The following is a 19,100-nucleotide window of genomic DNA, read 5'->3' on the forward strand; positions in this document are numbered from 1 at the left end:
GAACTACAACCAAGTTTCCTTCCAAAATAATATTCCAGTTTCACTGTGTGACCAGCATTGTGCCAAGGACTGGGAAAATGTGGGCATCAATAAGACAAGCAGATGAATAAACAAGGTCTTGAAACTTCAAGGTACTAGCAGAGTAGGATAACAGTGAATAAATAATTATAGTGATTAAGGGAAAGAGGTCTGTAGGGGTGTATGATCTTGGGGCTCAGCCTAGTCTTGGGGATTAGGCAAAGCCTTACTGAGGAATTAACTTTTAAACTAAGACTTAGGTGTCTAAATCTTCAGCAGGCGAAAAGTGGAAAGCAGTGAAGATCTGTGTGTGTACATTGTGTTTCAGGCAAAGGGACAACATGCAAAGACCTTGAGGCAGAAATGATTCGGGCCCCTTTGTTGTTGTTGTTAAACCATATATGGTTTAAGCTCACCAATTGTTCCTCGAAAACCCTCGCTATGAGCTGGAACTGACTCAACAGTAACAACACTATATATATATATATAATTTTTTACTATTGTAAACATATATTGGACACTTCAACATTCTTTATATGTACCATTTTAGTAACAAATTTCACTGATCATGTGCAACATTGCCAGTCTCTGCTGTACACTGGCTCCTTGCCATCCTGGCGTGGCACTGTAGTATCCTGGACTGCTAATTGAAAGGTTGCTATGAGTCAGAACCAACTTGATGAGACCACCACCACCAACAACAACAACAAAAGGGCCCTAATCATTTCTACATGGAGTCCTGGTGTGGTGCTGTGAGCTAATGAGTCAGACTGCAAAGTCGTTTAAACTGCAAGGCCAGTGGTTCAAGCTCACCAGCTGCTCCTTGGAAACCCTATACAGGGTCACTATGGGTCGGAACCGACTTAACGGCACTTACCAACAACAACACACACACACACACACACACATATATATGTATATATATATATGGTGGAGCAATGGCCACAGAAACTGATCATGCAACTCATCCCCCAGCAGCTTCTGACCACCCTGGGCCCTTTGTTCCGGAACTCAAGGATGGTCCAGTTCCACTTCACCAATAAGAACCTGGAGTCCCTTAAAGGCCTCTACGGCATCATGGGTAATGGCTTAGCGGGCTGTGTGCACTTCCCCCACATGGCCCGGTGCGAGGTGCGTGTGCTGATGCTCCTGTACTCATCCAAGAAGAAGATCCCCTATGACCAGAGCAGCTTTATCAACGGCATCTGGCAGGTCATCACCAACCACAAGCAGGTCTAGCAGCAGAAGCTGGGACAGCAGCAACGAGGGATGGGGGGACAGCAGGCACCCCCAGGACTGGGCCCAATCCTGGAGGAGCAGGCAAGACCTGCACAGCATCTGCTCCAGCTCTGCACACCCCACCCCACCCCGCAACCCCAAGGTGCTGCCCAACCACCCCCAGGGGTCCCCCAGGGCCCTCCTGGAGCAGCTCCTGGACCACCTCCACCTGGCCTAATCTTTCGGGCCCAGAATTCTGGGGCCAACCCCCAGCTTCTGAGCCTCCTCCTGAACCCCCACTGCCCCAGAGTGGGGTGCCCCCACCCCAGGCCTCCCTGCACCACCTCTAGCCTCCAGGGGCCCCAGCTCTGTTGCCCCTTCCACACCAGAGCCTGGGACAGCCCCAGCTGGGGGCTCCGCTCCTGCACCCACCACCCACCCAGTCCTGGCCCATGCAGCTGCCCCCAAGGGCTCCCCTGCCAGGTCAGATTCTACTGAGCAGGGGGACGGAAACCCTATACAGAGTCTCTATGGGTTGGAACCCACTCACAACATGTATATGTTGTTGTTGTTTGGTACCGTGGAGTCAGTTCTGACTCATAGTGACCCTGCACAGGTTTCCCAAGGCTGTAAATCTTTATAGGAGCAGAAACCTCATCTTTCTCCCACAGAACAGCTGGTAGTTTCAAACTGCCGACCTTGAGGTTAGCAGCCCGATTCGTAACCACTATGCTACCAGAGCTCCATATATATAGGATAGGATAATCTTTGAACTGTGAACCTCAAGGTTGATAGTTCAAGTCCACTAGCCACTCAGTAGGAGGAAGATGAGACCTTCTGTTCCTGCAAAGATTTGCAGTCTTGGAAACTCTATACAGGTTTGCCCATCAACTACTCCTTGGAAACTTTATACAGGGTTGCTATGAGTCAGAACTGACTCAACGGCACTTAACAACAACAAATATATAAAAGAAGCCAGTGTATGACTAGATTAAATTTTGGTCAGAGGTTTACTTGTTTCTGTAGTGGGACACCACGCCCCACCACATACATACACACCACAGCCAAGACCTCAAACAAAGTTCAATTTTCTCTTTTCTCCTTCAACTTTGTGTGTGTGTGTGTGTGTGTGTGTGTGTGTGTGTGTATGAGAGAGCGATTTGGGTGAAATTTTACAGAGTAAATTGGTTTTCCATTCAACAAGTCATACACATTTTGTGATGACAATAATTATAATCCCCAAAATATAACAACACTCTTTTCCCTTCCTCCCTGTGTTTACAACTTCCTTTCATTCTTCTTTCCTGTCTCTTCCTGCTTTCTGAGCTTTATCCCTGGTTTATCTATGGTTGATTGTTCTAAGGAGTACATACCTCTCTGGTGTTATTGTTCACCTTACCAACCTATGTTTGACTGAAATTTAAGCACTGGTGGAGTTCAGTTCCAGGCCTGAAGAGTGCTTAAGGGCCGTGGTCTCAGAGGTTCCACCGGTCTCTATAAGCTTGGTTCTTACCAGTAGTAAGTCTGGTCTTGCTTTGTCCTATTATTTTGAATTTTGTTTCACATATTTCTCCCATTCTAACCAGGACCTCCTATTGTGATTCCTTCAGAGCTATCTAGAGTGGTAGCCAGATAACATCTAGTTCTTATCTCTGGGTCATGGAGGCTGAGGTTGGCAAGTGGTTCATTAGTCTTTTGGACGATTTGTTTTCATACATCTTTGGTTTACTTCACTATTTTTTTGCTCTGGACAGGGAGGAACCAATTGTTGTGTCTTAGACCCTTGGTAATTTACTAGTTGCCAAAGTAGAATTAGAACTTCGTGAGCCATATTATGTTAATTGATCGTGATGTCCCCCAAGACTATGGTCTGGAACCTCCAAGTTCAGTGACTCGTTCCCTTCAAGGTGTTTGGTTAAGGCTAAGAAATCTTCATAATTTTATCCCCTGTAGGGAGCTGCCAGAACTCAAGCCAGATTCAGGAGAGGACATGAAACAAGATATCATTGCTGAAATCAAATGGATCTTGGTTGAAAGCAGAGAATACCAGAAAGACATTTACTTGTTTCATTGACTATGCAAAGGCATTCAACCGTGTGGATCATAACAAATAATGGATAGTATTGTGAAGAATGGAAATTCCAGAAAACTTCATTGTGCTAATGTGGAACCTGTACATAGAACAGATACTGCATGGTTTCACGTCATCAAGGAAGATGTGGGTCAAGGTTGGATATTTTGATCATACTCATTCTATCTAAATGCTGAGCAAATAATCCAAGAAGCTAGATATGAAGAAGAATTCAACATTAGGATTGGAGGAAGGCTCATTAACAACTTGTGATAAGCAATATACAGATGACACAATCTTGTTTGCTGAAAACCAGGAGAACTTGAGGCACTTGCTGATGAAAATGAAAGAATATAGCTTTCAGTATGGATTCCTACAACTCAATGTAAAAAGAAAAAAATCACTACTGGACCAATAAGCAACAGCATGATAAATGGAGAAAAGTCAAGGATTTCATTTTACTTGGATCTACAATCAATGCTCATGAAAACAGTAGTCAAAAAACTTAAATAATGTATTTGCTTTGAGGAAATCTTCTGCAAAAGACCTCTACGAAGTTAAAGAGCATCAGTCTATAACTGATTGGATTACCTATAAGGGGTTCTAGAATTTGCCAAGTGAAATAGGCTTCTTGTCAAGCCTTTGTAGAGTATGGCGCGGGAATAGGCAGGGTTTAATTTTGTTGTGTGTAGGGTCACTATGGGAATCCTGGTGTGGCACTGTGGGTTAATGCGCTGGCTACAAGGTAAGTTTGAACTGCACGGTCAGTGGTTCAAGTGGATCAACCACTCCTTGGACACCCTATACCGAGTCGCTATGAACCAGAACCAACTCGATGGTATTTAACAACAACAACAGGGTGTCTATGAGTCATAGTCAACTCAACAGCACCTAACAAACAAATGAAACACTTTATGAGGGTAAGTAAAAAAGCACTGCTACAAAATCATAGAGACCCCTATGAAACAAAATGATCAAAATCTGAAGGTATTACTTCTTGACATACCTTGTTCTAGGCCTATACACTTCTGAAGGTGGTGCTTCCATCTCTTGTATTATTCCCCTAAAGAATTCTGCTCTCTTCAATTTATACCACATCTAAATGGCAGTTTGGGCATCCTTGAAGGGAATCAAATAGAGTTCCTTTTCAATATTCTCTGAGTTTTGAGACCAAAAAGAAGCCTGAAGGGGAATGATCAGGGCTGTAGAAGGGTTTGTTGTTGTTAGGTGCCATTATCAATACATGTTGATAGCGTGTTTGATATGGAGCTTTTCCATCATCTCTTTCTGCAGACATAGTCAATTTGATTTCTGTGTATTCCATCTGGTGAGGTCCATGTGTATAGTCGTCTCTTATGCTGTCTAAAGAAGGTATTTAAAATGAACAAATCATTGATTTTTCAGAATTCTACCATGCGTTCTCCAGCATCAACCAAGGCCATATTTTCCAACTACTGATCCTTCCTCTTTGCTCCCAACCTTTGCATTCCAATCACCAGTAACGATCAATACATTCTGATTGCATGTTTGATTATTTCAGATTGAAGAAGTTGGTAGAATTCTTCTATTTTATCCTCAATGGCTCTAGTGGTTGGTGCGTAAATTTGAATAATAGCGGTGAATAATAGTGGCATTAACTGGGCTTCCCTGTAGGCGCATGGATATTATCCTATCACAGACAGTGTTGTACCTCATGACTGATCTGGATATGTTCTTTTTGACAATGAATGCAACACCATTCCTCTACAATTTGTCATTTCCAGCATAGTAAACCATGTGGTCATCAGATTAAAAATGGCCAATACCAGTCCATTTCAGCTCACTAATGCCAAGATATCGATGTTTATGCGTTCCATTTCATTTTTGACAACTTCCAATTTTCCCAGATTCAATCTTTGTACATTCCATGTTCCAATTTTCAATGGAGGTTTACAGCTGTTTCTCTACATTTTGAGTTGTGCCCTATCAGCAAACGAAGGTCCCGCAGGCTTTACTCCATTCATGTCATCACAGTCAACTGTACTTTGAGGAGGCAGCTCTTCCCCAGTCACATTTTGAGTGCCTTCCAACCTGAAGGGCTCGTTTTCTGGCACTATATCTGACAGTGTTTCTCTGCTACTCATAAGGTTCTCAGTAACTAAATATTCAGAAGTAGTTCATCACTACTTCTTCCTAGTCTGTCTTTGTCTGGAAGCTCATCTGAAACCTGTCCACCGTGGGTGACCCTGCTGGTATTTAAATACCAGTGGCATAGCTTCCAGAATCACAGCTATTCATAAGCCACCACAGTACAACAAACTGATAGACGAGTGGTGGTGGAGAAGGGTAGGTGAGGGGAAAAAGAAGAACCCCAATGAGACTGATTGAAACAGTGGCAGCAGCAATAGACTCAAACATAACAACAATTATGAGAATGATATAGGACTGGACTGTGTTTCTTTCTGTTGTGCGGAGGGTTGCTATAAATTGGAACCTACTCAAAGGCACCTAACAACAACAATAATAACAACTTGTAGGATTTCTGTTACAACAGCTCTAGACAGGCAGTGAATAATATTGATGTCTAAGGAGCTCTGGTAGCGTAGTGGTTACGAATCGGGCTGCGACCCTTAAGGTCAGCGGTTCGAAACTACCAGCTGCTCCGCGGGAGAAAGATGAGGCTTTCTACTCCCGTAAAGATTTACACCCTCGGAAACCCTGTACAGGGTCGCTATGGGTCGGAACCGACTCGATGGCACATAACAACAACAACAACAAGACATAACTAAGATAGGCAGTGAATAATATTGATGTCTCAGACTGACCTGCAAGAGCCTTAGACCTGAAGCTTAGTGATTCAGGTTCAAATCTTACTTCACCTACTAACTTGGCAGCCTGATCAAGTACCCGAAGTTCTCTATACCTTTGTACGCTCATTTGTAAAAGAAAGACAAGATTTTCTCTTTCAACTCTAAATAAAAATTCAATGAGATATTGATAGTAAAACGTGGGTTTTTAATTTTGACCTAATTTTAAATTTGTAGAAAAGTTGTAGGAATAGTAACAGAATTTCTGTATAATCTTCACCCAGACTCCCCAAATGTTGAAAATTTACCTTATATGTTTTGTCATTCTCTTTATCTCTCTCTATTTCTTTCTTAAACTATTTCAGAGTATTTCCTAGAAATAACAACAGCAACAACAACAAAAGGACATTATCAAACATAACTGTAGTACAAGTATCAAAAGGAAGATGATACAATGTAATCTGACCTACAGACTTTTCATAACACTTTCCTATTGTTATAAAAATGTGCTTTCTTGTATAGAATCAATGCAGGATTACTCATTCCATTAAGTTCTGACATCTCTCTCTTTTATCTGGAATAGTTCCTTGGTTTTTTTACTTTCCTGACCCTGACATTTAGAAAAAGTACAGGTCAACTATTTGGTACAATGTTCTTCAATTTGGGTTTGTCTAATGTTTCCATAACATTACATTGAAATGATGCATTTTGGGCAGGAAGATTTTGGAAGTAATGTGTCTTTTACAGTACATCATATCAAGGAACATAGTCTATTTGTCCCATTAGAGGTGATGTTGAACTTGCATCACTTGGTTGACGTAGTAACTATCAGTTTTCTCCACTGTAAAGGTACTATTGTTTTCATTTTGTAATTAATAAGGATCCTGTAGGGACATACATTAAAATTGTGTAAATGTCTTCATTCTCAGCAAACTATTACTCACTAGTTTTAACATGTCAATAAAAATTTTTTTGAACATTTGACTGTTTGGGTGAAAATCTACAAAGCACATTAATTTTCCATTCAATAATTTCTGAACATTTTGTTTCCTGACATTAGTTGCATTCTCCTCAATGGAACAGCACTTTCCCACTTCCTTCCTGGGTTCCCTATTCTTTCTTTGTTCCTGCTCCTTCCTGCATTCTGAACTTTGCCTTTTGGGCCAATGCTGCCCTTTTCAAGAGCCCTGGTGTCTCTGTGGATTAGATGTCTGGCTGGAGAAAAATGAGGCTGTCTCTTCCCATAAAGATTTACAGTCTCAGAAACTGTGTTTGGTTTGTTGCCCTTTGGATGTTAATAGTGTTTTGAAGAGCTATTGTTCACTCTATAGGCCTGTCCATTGTTTGGTTGAAAGGTGATTCCAGGTTTGAAGGGTATTTAAAGGCCATAGCTTCAGTGTCAAATGAATTTTTACTTAAATTGATTATATTATAATGGCTACTAAATGCATTGTTATGAAATACTTAATATGGCCTTAGTTCTAGCTATTGTCTTTGTAACTCCAACCAATTGATTGGGTTGTTGTCAGTAAGTGCTGTAGAGCTGGTTCTGACAGTTGATTTTTGAGGAGTGGCTGGTGGCTTTGAACCACTGACCTTGTGGTTAGCAGTCCAGTGCTTGTCCTACACACCAGGACACCACTGACTGGGGTGTTGTTGTTAAGTGCCATCAAGTCAGTTCTGACTCATAGCAACCCTGTATAGGGGTTCTGAGGAGCAACCGGTGGGTTTGAACCACTGACCTTGAGGTTACCAGTGACATGCTTATCCTATGACACCACACTAAGACTGGGTTATTGTTGTTATGTCCTGTAGAGTCAGTCCCTGTACAGGGTTTCCGAGGCTGTAGGACCATGCAAATATGAGGTACTTGTGGCCCACCAAGGAGATTGGATAGCCTGTTAATAATGTAGACATGATACATGGCATCCTTGTGGGATGGGCAATATAAATAAGGTGTAGGGAACACTAATGAGAGGATTGGTTAGTTCTGCCATCCTACTAGGCTTGAAATGAGCCATCCCAGAGGTAGGAATGGACTACCTCCCTGATCCAAGAGACAGAGAGCTGTGACATCAGAGACAGTGAGAGATGGTGAGAACAGTGGCAGCAAAGCAGTTGCAGCAGAAGCAGCAGAACCAGGAGCCCAGCAGCAGACAGTGACCAGCCCACAACAGAGAGAGAAAGCTGAATGTCTTCAGACAGAAGGCTTGTTGGCAGAGTGGAGTGCCTTTGAGCACTTACTGGCAGAGTTAAGAGAGCTTTCTGACACTTGCTTGAGCAGGGTGGGGGCCAGGCTGAGGGCCCAGGGCTGGAGAGAGGTAGGTTTGTAGGCATGACTGAGAGGCTGCTGTATTGATTGAAGAACTGTATCCTGAGCATTCCTGAACCTGAGTGGTAACTTGTTGCATCCCTAGTCACTCTCCATAATTGTGAGTATTGTCTATGACTTCTGTATGACCGCTGCAATGAATTATTGAACCCAGCAGAAAAGTAGAGAATGCCACAGAAGGGACGATTTGTGTCAGAGTTAGTAAAAAGTTTGGAGGGTGGAGGCATGTCTGACCTCTGCTTCATAGCATCAGCTTTGGGCTGATGCTGATGGTGATTCTCTCTCCTCCTAATGAAGTTCGAGGAGGTCAGACAACACTTCCCCCACACCATTTTTACACCAAGTGATGAATTTCTATTTACATTATTCCTCTATACTTAATAGCTTGCTCTTCTCCCTCATTTGCTTATTTATTTATATCAGAATTGACTCATTGATTCCTATTTTTTCAGTGGTCCATTGGCGTCCCTGGGTAATATAAACAGTTAATATGCTCAGCTGCTGACCAAAAACATGGAGGTCTGAGTTCACCCTGAGTCTCCTTGGAAGAAAGTCCTCCTGAAACATCTGCCGTTGACAATACTCCGGAGCACAATTCCACTCTGACACACATGGAATCACCAGAAGTTGGAAGCAACTAGACAGCAACTGCTGGTGCTTTAAGTTTGTAGAATGCAATATCTCATGTGGTTTTAAAAATTTTACTATTCTTGAATTTTTTTGTGTGTGTGTGTGTGAATAGAGTGATAGTATACTTGGGAGAGCATCAGTTTTACACTCATCCTATTGTATTTCATTGCATTGCAATGATTACAGTGTCCTCCGTGCTTTATCATTCAACAGTATTTGCTTCTATTTATTCTGTGTTTTTTGTTTTTGTTTTTTGATGTACACAAAAACATTTAGGAATATATAATCATTTAAACAATCAAAGGGCACATTCTGCAAGCCTGCCTCCTGGTTGCCAGCACACAGCTTTTCTCTTTCCACGAGTCTAGAGTTCTCAGCTGCTCCTTCTCTCCATGTCTTCATCTCTATTTCCATCTCTGGTGTCGCTGCTTCTCTGGATAGGGACCCACACTCTACTCGTGCTCTTCTTCCTGAATGGTCCTAGGGTCCTCTGTTCCTGGAATGTAAGATTAACTACTCCCCCATTTTTGTTACAGAAGTTCTACCTTTACTGTTACGACAGTCGCAATTAGTCACTGATACCAATTTTTCACTATTGAAGCATAAGAATCTTATCCCCATTATGTGTTTTTTAAGATTCTTTTGGTGTTAGAGAGAGCTGAACTTTAATTTGAGATGTTTACTGGTTTTGTGATCTTACCAGTTGCTAGTTGTCGAGTTGATTCTGACTCTTGGCAACTGCACATGTGTGAGTAGAATTGTGCTCCACAGGTTTTCAATGGCTGATTCTTCTGAAATAAATTACCAGGTCTTTCCCCTGAGATTCCTCTTGGTGAACTTGAACCTGCAACCTTTCGGTTAGCAGCAAATTTGGTTTCTGTGTAGTCCATGTGATGAGGTCCACATGTATGTTGCTCATAAAAGATATTTGCAACAAATACATCATTGTTGTTGTTGTTAAGTGCCATTGAGTCAGTTCTGACCCATAGTGACCCTGGATAGGGTTTCTGAGGAGCAGCTGGTGTCTTGCAAAATTCTATCATGTGGTCTTTAGCATCATTTCTATCACCAAGGCCATATTTTCCAAATACTGGTCCTTCCTCTTTGTTTCCAACCTTTGCATTCCAATCGCCAGTAATTAGCTAAGCATGTTGATAGCATGTTTGATTTCAGACTCTAGAAGTTGGTAGAATTCTTCAATTTCATCATCACTGGCTTTAGTAGTTGGTGTGTAAATTTGAAAATAGTGGTATTAACTGGTCTTCCTTGTAGATGTATGGATATTATCCTATCACAAACAGTGTTGTACTTCAAGACAGATCTTACTATGTTCTTTTTGATAATGAGTGCAACACTATTCCTCTTCAATTTCTCATTCTTGGCATAGTGAATCATGTGATTGTCAGATTCAAAATGGCCAATACCAGTCCATTTCAGCTCACTAATGCCTAGGATGTCAATGTTTATGTGTTCCATTTCATTTTTGACCATTTCTAATTTTCCTAGATTTCTACTTTGTACATTCCATGTTCTTATTATTAATGGATGTGTACAGCTGTTTCATTTCATTTTGAATTGTGCCCCATCAGCAAAGGAAGGTCCCACTTTACTCCTTTCACATCATCACAGTCAACTCTACTTTGAGGAGGCGGCTCTTCCCCAGTCATATTTTGAGTGCCTTTCAACCCGAAGGGTTCCTCTTCCAGCACTATATCTGACAATATTCTGATGTTCTTTTTCATGTTTCAATATTCAATAATATGGTACTGACAATTTCCCACTGCTATTCATAAGGTTTTCAATAACTAAATATTCTAAAGTAGCCTGTCTCTCCATCTTCCTAGTCTGTCTTCATCTGGAAGCTCAGTTGAAATCTGTCCACCATGGATGACCCTGCTGGTATTTTAAAATACCCCTAGTAGAGCTCTGGTGGCATAGTGGTTATGAATCGGGCTGCTAACCGCAAGGTCGGCAGTTTGAAACTGCCAGCAGTTCCATGGGAGAAAGATGAGGCGTTCTGCTCCCATAAAGATTTACAGCCTTGGAAACCCTGAGCAGGTTCACTATGAGTCGGAACCGACTCCATGGTACTTAACAACAACAACAACAGTATAGCTTCCAGAATCACAGCAACATGCAAGTCACCATAGTACAAGAAACTGACAGATGAATGGCGGGTTTTAAGGGTAGTGAAACTATTCTGCATGATGCTGTTGTTGTTGTTGTTAAGTGCTGTCAAGTCGATTCCGACCCATAGGACCCTGTACAGAGTTTCCGAGGCTGTAAATCTTTACGGGAGCAGAAAGCCTCCTCTTTCTCTCATGGAACAGCTGGTAGATATATGACATTATGTATTTGTCAAAACACATAGAACTGTACAACAGAAAGAGTAAGCCCTTTATATAAACTGTGGACTTTAGTTAGTAGTGCATGAGTATTGGTTCATCAATTGTAGCAAATGCGCCACATTAACGCGAGATGCCAATAATAGGAGACACTGGGAAGAGAGGGAAGAGACAGAAGGAATATATGGGATCTCTCTTGTGTTTTCAATAGCCTCATATGGATGCGAAAGCTGGCCAGTGAATAAGGAGGATCGTAGAAGAATTGATGCCTTTGAGTTGTGGTGTTGGAGGAGAGTACTGAAAGTGCCATGGACTGCCAAAAGAACCAATAAATCTGTTTTGGAGGAAGTGCAGCCAGAGTGCTCCTTGGAGGCCAGGATGGCTAAACTTCGTCTCTCCTACTTTGGACATATTGTCTGGAGGAAACAATCGCTGGAGAAGGATGTCATGCTGGGTAGGGTGGAGGGTCAGAGAAAAAGAGGAAGACCCCCAACGAGATGGATCAGCCAGGTGGCATCATTGATGGACTCGGGTGTGGCAGCGGTAGTGAGGTTGGCCCAGGATCGGACATTGTTTCGTTCTGCTGTGCATGGGGTCGCTATGAGTCGATTCCGACTCGATGGCACCTGACGACGACGACGACCTCTTTTCTTTGCACCTAAAATAGCTCATTTAAAGAAAAAAAAAGTGTATTTTTTAATGATTTCAAGGAAGAGGAGATTCCCTGTCCCTGGGAGTTAACCACTCAGTGTCAGAGGTCATGCTCCTTCTCTTTATGTTTTTGATACACAACACTGGGCCTGACACCTGGTTAGGACTTAAGATGCATTTGTTGGATAAACAAATGAAGTAAGTGAGGAGTGATTTCAGACTGTGGGTTTCCAATTGTTGACTCATCTGCTGAGCAGTTTATCTGTTAGTATCTACTATGTGGGGATGGCTACATATAAAGAAATAATGCAGTTCTTTCTTTGCCCTGTGGTGGTAGTTATGTGCCGTGGAGCTCGTTCCGACTCATAGCCACACTGCATGGGGTTTCTGAGTCTGTAATCTTTACAGAAGTAGAAAGCCTTATCTTTTTCCTGCAAAACAGCTGGTACTTTCGAATTTTTGATCTTGAGGCTAACAGCCCGACTGATAACCACTATGCTGCCAGAGCTCCTTGTCACTGCGCTGGAGGGTGTATAATCTGAAAAAGGGAAGGGAACAGGTAAAGGGAATGACCATCTATTGAGTAACAGGCAAGCCCTGAATAAACCTGTTATATGAATTATATCTCCCTTGGCCTCTCCAGCCAAATAGATATTGTTGTTGTTATCAGGTGCCATCAAGTCAGAAACCAACTGATAGCGACCCATGTACAGCAGAATGAAACAATGTCTGATCCTGGGCCAACCCCACCACCGCTGCCACACTTGATGCCATCAATGATGCCACCTGGCTGATCCATGTTGTTGGGGGTCTTCCTCTTTTTCTCTGACCCTCCATCTTACCCAGCATGACACCTTTCTCCAGTGACTGTTCTCTCCGGACAATGTGTCCAAAGTATGAGGGACGAAGCTTAGCCATCCTGGCCTCCAAGGAACACCCTGGCTCCAAGGAGCACTTCTTCCAAAATAGATCTATTGGTTCTTTTGGCAGTCCATGGCACTTTCAGTATTCTCCTCCAACACCACAACTCAAAGGCATCAATTTGTCTACAGTCTTCCTTATTCACTGTCCAGCTTTTGCATCCACATGAGGTTATTGAAAATACCATGGCTTGGGTCAGGTGTACCTTAGTCCTCAAGCTGACATCTCTGCTCTTCAACACTTTAAAAAGTTCCTGTGCAGCAGATATTAGGCATCTGTTTTACAGGCGAACAAAGGGTTAACTTGCCCAAGGTCACCCAGCTAAGCTGTAGCTGGAGTTGGTTTGAGGTCAGGCCAGGCGTCTTGTTCTTCTGCTGTAATCATGACAGAAGGCTGGTTACGTCATGGAGCTGAAGAAACGTCTGTGTGACCCTCAGCAGTGGGAGAAGTGCTGAACTAGGTCTTTATTGATTGGCTTTTAAGAGGAGGAAGTTGCCCACTGAACCTTAAAAGTGGTAGAGGGAATGGAGGGTCTTCCCTAAGGGTATAAAAGGCCTGGGACCCAGGGACATGGGATCTGAGTGGGTGTCTGTGAAGAGACTGACTGATGGTGGGCAGGAGAGGGTGGGGTAAACATCCCTACCTTGGCTCCCTATTAGACCAAGAGCTAGGTGCTGGGCCGACATCCCTGCTGCAGCCCCCTTGGTACCAAGAACACTGCTTACTTTTGGTTAATACCAGCTGAATGAGTAGATCTTTATTTCCTGACTCCTTGGGTGAGCAGTCAAGTGTGGGAGTAGACCTAAGTCCCATCCTGGTAAAGGTTTTCCACGTTCCAAATCCTTCTTGTGGTGCCTAAGTTGCCTCAGGTTTCTGGAGGGCTATTCCCTGACCACTGAGCAATCCAAAGGCTTGCTTATTGAGAAACTTTCACATTAAAATGGGATGCCACCCTTAGATTATGGAAGTGGCAGTGAACTGTCAGTTTGTCATACTGTAGTAGCTGTCATACTGTTGTGATTCTGGAAGCTGTGCCAATGATGTCTCAAACACCAGCAGGGTTACCCATGGTGAACAGGTTTCAGCGGAGCTATCAAACTAAGAACAGACTGTGAAGAAGGAATCAGCAGTCCACTTCTGAGGGACTAGCCACTGAAAGATTTAAGAACAGCAGTGAAACACTGTCTTATATTATGCTGGATGATGAGCCCCTCAGGTTGGAAGGCACTCAAATACAACTGAGGAAGTAGCTTGTCATACTCCTCAAAGTAGAGTCGACCTTAATGATGTGGATGGAGTAAAGTTTTCAGAACCCTGATTTGCTGGTAGGACACCACACAAAATGAGAAGAAACAGCGAACATTCATTGATAATCAGAATGTAGAATGTACGAAGTATGAATCTAAGAAAGTTGGAAATCATCAAAAATGAAATGGAACACATAAAGAGGCATCATCTAGGCATTGTGTTATTAGGTGTCATTGAGTCAGTTCTAATTCACAGTTGCCCTGTGTACAATAGAAGGAAACAAGGAAACACTGCCCAGTTCATTATTACAAAAAGAAACCTAATAAACATTAGAGGTGGTAGTGGTGGTTGTGTGCCGTTGAGTCAGTTTTGACTCATAGTGACCTTGTCTAGGGTTTCTATGACTGTAAATCTTTACTGGAGTAGAAAACCTCATCTTTCTCCTGTGGAGCAACTTAATGCTATGGATTAGAACTGCTAACCTTGAACTCCTTAATATGTATAAGTTGTTGTTGTTAAATGCTATTGAGTTAGTTCTGACTAAATCTGTATAGGCTTTTTGAGGAGCAGTTAGTGGGTTTGAACCACTGGCCTTGTGGTCAGCAGCCAAGGACTTAGCCTACAGCACAACACCAGGTCTCCTACATGTAATAGTTGTTTTTCCTTATTTTCCCCTCGGATCTCCAGCCCTAAGAAACTACTAATCTACTTTATGTTTCTATAGACTTGCTTATTCTGGATATTTTATATATTTTATGGAATAATAAAGCATGGTCTTTTGTGACTTAGCTTTGCATTCTGAAAATTCATTTATGTTGTAGTATGTACTTGTATGATTTGCAAATATTTTGTCCCATCTGTGGGTTGTTTTTTTTCATTTTCTTTTCTATCTGAAGAATACAGAAGTATTCTTAATTTTTTACTTAATAATGCAACACACAAATGTTGACAGTATATCTCCACATGTAACTTTCCTCTATCATTTCAATAAAAAAATAAACAAATCCAGAGGAACTGCTGTAATCACTATATGGAGACAGCTGGTGTGGCATTGTAGGATCAGCACTGTACCATAAACCACAAGGTCAGCTGTTCAAACCCACCAACTGCTCCTTGGAAACTCTATCCGGGATCGCTATGAGTCAGAACGGACTCGACAGCCCTTAACAACAACAACAGCAATAGTTTAAACCAACCAATTTCTTCTTTTACACTCCCAAACATCTTCGTTATGTTGCTTGATGAGGTAGACCAATGGGAAGACTGTAGTGCCCAAGGTCAGTCCAACTTTCAGACAATTAGGTTTGCTATTTGGAAGCTCCTGAATGTAGAACTTTCACCTTGTTGAAAGATTAGATACAGCATCATCCTGACACCTGGGCTCTCTTTTCACTTTCTTGATGGTATCCCTTGAAGCATGAAAGTTTTAATTTTGATGATGTCAAATTAATTTTTATCTTTTATGGTGTTGTAGCTACACGGCTTTGCCTGGCCCAAGGTTACAAAGATTTTGTTCCTATATTTTCTAATAGTTTTACAGTTTTAGCTCTTACATTTGAATCTATGGTTCATTTTGATTTAACTTTGTGTGGTGTGAGGAAGGTGTACACATTTATTCTTTTGCACATGGATATCCAGTTTCTCAGCACCATTTAAAAATGTATCTTGCAACTTTGTTGAACTCATGTATTTTAATGGTTTCTCGTGGATTCCTTAGGATTTTCTATAAATAAGATCATGTTATCCATGAATAGAAATCATTTTACCTCTTCCTTTCCAATATGGATGTCTTTATTTTTCTTGCCTAACTGCCCTTGCAAAAACTTCCAGTATAATGTTGACTAGATATGGTGAGAACAGATAGTCTCGTTCCTAATCTTAGGGGAAAGTTTTCAGTCTTTTACCATTACAAATTGTTGTTGTTAAGTGCCGCCAATCAGTTCTGACTCATAGTGACCCTGTATAGGGTTTTCAGGCTTTAAATCTTTGTGGGTGCAGAAAACCTCATCTTACTCCCTCATAATAGTAGTAGGAGAGTTTAATACACTACCTTCAATAAAGGACAGAAAAACTCGAAAGAGACATAATAGAGACACAGAAGAACTAAACAACCATCAACCAACTTGACCACATAGATTTTTACAGAACACTAAACCCAACAACAGCATAATACACATTCTTTTTCAGTGCACATGGGACATCCTTCAAAATAGACCATGTGTGAGGTCATGATGCAGTCCTCAATAGATTTTTTAAAAACATCAAAATACTATAAAGCATCTTTTCGTATCCCAATGCGATCAAATTAGAAATCAACCATTGGAAGATTAAGGAAACAAAATCAAATAACATAAAATTGAAAAACACCTTGCTTAAAAGCTACTGGGTAATAGAACAAAGAAAAAACAAATACCTTGAATTAAATGGGAATGAAAACGCAACATACCGAAACCTTTGGGACATCAGCACAAGCTCTGCTTCTGGTTGTTGTTAAGTGCCGTCGAGTTGGTTCTGACTCAAAGCAACCCTGTATAGCGTTTCCAAGGAGCTGCTGCTGAACTTGAACCGAGGACCTTGCGGTTCAAACTGACTTTACAATCCAGTGCATTAAAACTGTGCCACACTAGGGCTTAGAGGGCAATTTATAGCAATAAATGCACACATCCAAAAAGAAGAAAGCGCAAAAATTAAAACTTAACCCAACATCTCCAACAATTAGAAAAAGACCAGTAAAGTAAGTCTACTGTCACAAGAAAAAAATAAATAATAAATACTAGAACAGGAATTATGAAGTAGAATACAGAAAAACAAAAGGAAAAAGCAACAAAACAAGAAGCTGGTTATTTGAAAGGATTAATAAAATTGACAAGTCATTGGCAAATCTGACAAAAAACAACACCACCACCCAGGCTCAGATGCCTTTTTTGTGAGTTCTATAAAACGTTTAGTGAAGAACTAACACTAATTTTACTGTAGAACATAGAAAAGGATGGAAAACTCCCAAATACATTTTATGAAGCAAGCATAACCCTCATACCAGGCAAAAACATCACTAAAAAGGAAAATTATAGACCAATAGCCCTCATGGAATGAGGGATATATCATTGCTGACAACAGACGGATGTTGGCTGATAGCAGAGAATACCAGAAAGATGTTTACCTGTGCTTTATTGACTGCAAAGGCTTTCGATTGTATGAATCATGACAAGCTATGGAGCATACTTGCCAAGTATGAGCATTCTGGAACACTTCATTGTGCTCATAAGGAATCTGTACCTAGACCAAGAGGCAGTTGTTCGAACAGAACATGGGAACACTGAATGGTTTAAAAATAAGAAAGGTGTGTGACAGGGTTGTGTTCTTTCACCATACTTATTCAACCTGTATGCTGAGCAAATATTCTGAGAAGCTGGGTTCTATGAAGAAAAATGTGGCATCAGGATTGGAAGAAGGCTCATTAACAACCTGCAATATGCAGATGATAGAACCTTGCTTGCTGAAAGTGAAAAGGACTTAAAATATTTACTGATGAAGATCAAAGAGCACAGCTTTCTGTATGGATTACAACTCAATGTAAAGAAAACAAAAATCCTCACCACTGGGCCAGTAAACAGCATTCTAATCAATGGAGAAGAGATTGAAGTTGTCAAAGAATTCATTTTTCTTGGATCAGCCATCAATCCTCATGGAAGCAGCAGTTAAGAAATCAAATGACATATTGCATTAGGCAATTCTGCTGCACAAGACCTTTTTAAAGTATTGAAGAGCAAAGACATCAGCTTGAGGACTAAACTTTGGACATATTGTCAGGAGGGACCAGTCGCTGGAGAAGGATATCATGTTTGTTAAGGTGGAGGGTCAGAGAAAAAGAGGAAGACTCCAGTGAGTTGGATTGGCAAAGAGGCAGCATCAATGGGCTTAAGTGTGGCAACAATTGTAAGGTTGGTCTAAGACCGGGCAGTGCTTCATTCTGTTGTGCATAGGGTTGCTATGAGTTGGTACTGACTCAATGGCACCTAACAACAACATCAACATCAGTCATGTGAACATTAGTCTCCATGACTATGAGACCAGAAGAACTAGATGGTACCTAGCTACCACTACCAATTTTCCTGAAAGGGATCACATTAGAAGGTCCTGGATAGAGTGGGAGAAAATGTGGAACAATACCCAAAATTATTTAATAAACAGAAACAAAAACAAAATAGATTGACTGGTCAGAAAATGATCAGAGAAAAACTGTGTCCCACATCCTCGTGGCCTAATTTTCAGCTAAGCTGTGGATAGGTTTATAGAGAGGACAACAGCATTAGTAAGGGATGCTCACCATGGGATGGTCAATCATTCAAAATCAAAAGGGCAACATCTTCCTAAGGACCAAGTTGAGAAGGGATGGGAAGGTGGGTAGAATGCAAAGGTAGACTTCAATTAGTCTCTGTTCTACACAAGACTGGAAATGAATCCAAGGATATGGTAAGTAGTGTTGCATAGTGGTTAAGAGTATATTAACTCTGTTGGATTGAATCCTAGCTGTGAGCCTTCTTCTTGTCTCCAATTCTCTTGGAATGGTTGAGATGGGAGAATGGGTAGGATAGTCTCAGACGTCATTTGAAGATATATCTGCAATTTTGTCCAGAGGTGTGAGATCATGGTTGGGTGAGGGGAAAATGCAAGAATTTTGAGGCCTCTTCTGCAAATGTAAGAGTTGTTGCACCCTATCTCAGGATCTACTCCTCACCTCACAATGTGAAACCAGGGCCAACTCATTGCATTTGACAGACTGACAAGTGGGCTCTCAGAGGAGACAAGCAAGTTAGTGTCAGGCAGAGGGAGGGAGGTGTCAACCACAGAGCAGAGTGAGGTGAGAGCATGGGGGCTAA

General features: G+C 41.6%; 1 pseudogene; it reads left to right on the top strand.

Annotated features, from left to right (window-relative positions):
- Window positions 1-945: 945 nt before the first annotated feature.
- Window positions 946-19,100, top strand: part of LOC102834670 — a 39,406-nt pseudogene continuing 21,251 nt past the window's right edge.

This window comes from Chrysochloris asiatica, unplaced genomic scaffold, assembly GCF_000296735.1.
Source record: "Chrysochloris asiatica unplaced genomic scaffold, ChrAsi1.0 scaffold00047, whole genome shotgun sequence".
Taxonomy (NCBI): Eukaryota; Metazoa; Chordata; class Mammalia; order Afrosoricida; family Chrysochloridae; genus Chrysochloris; species Chrysochloris asiatica.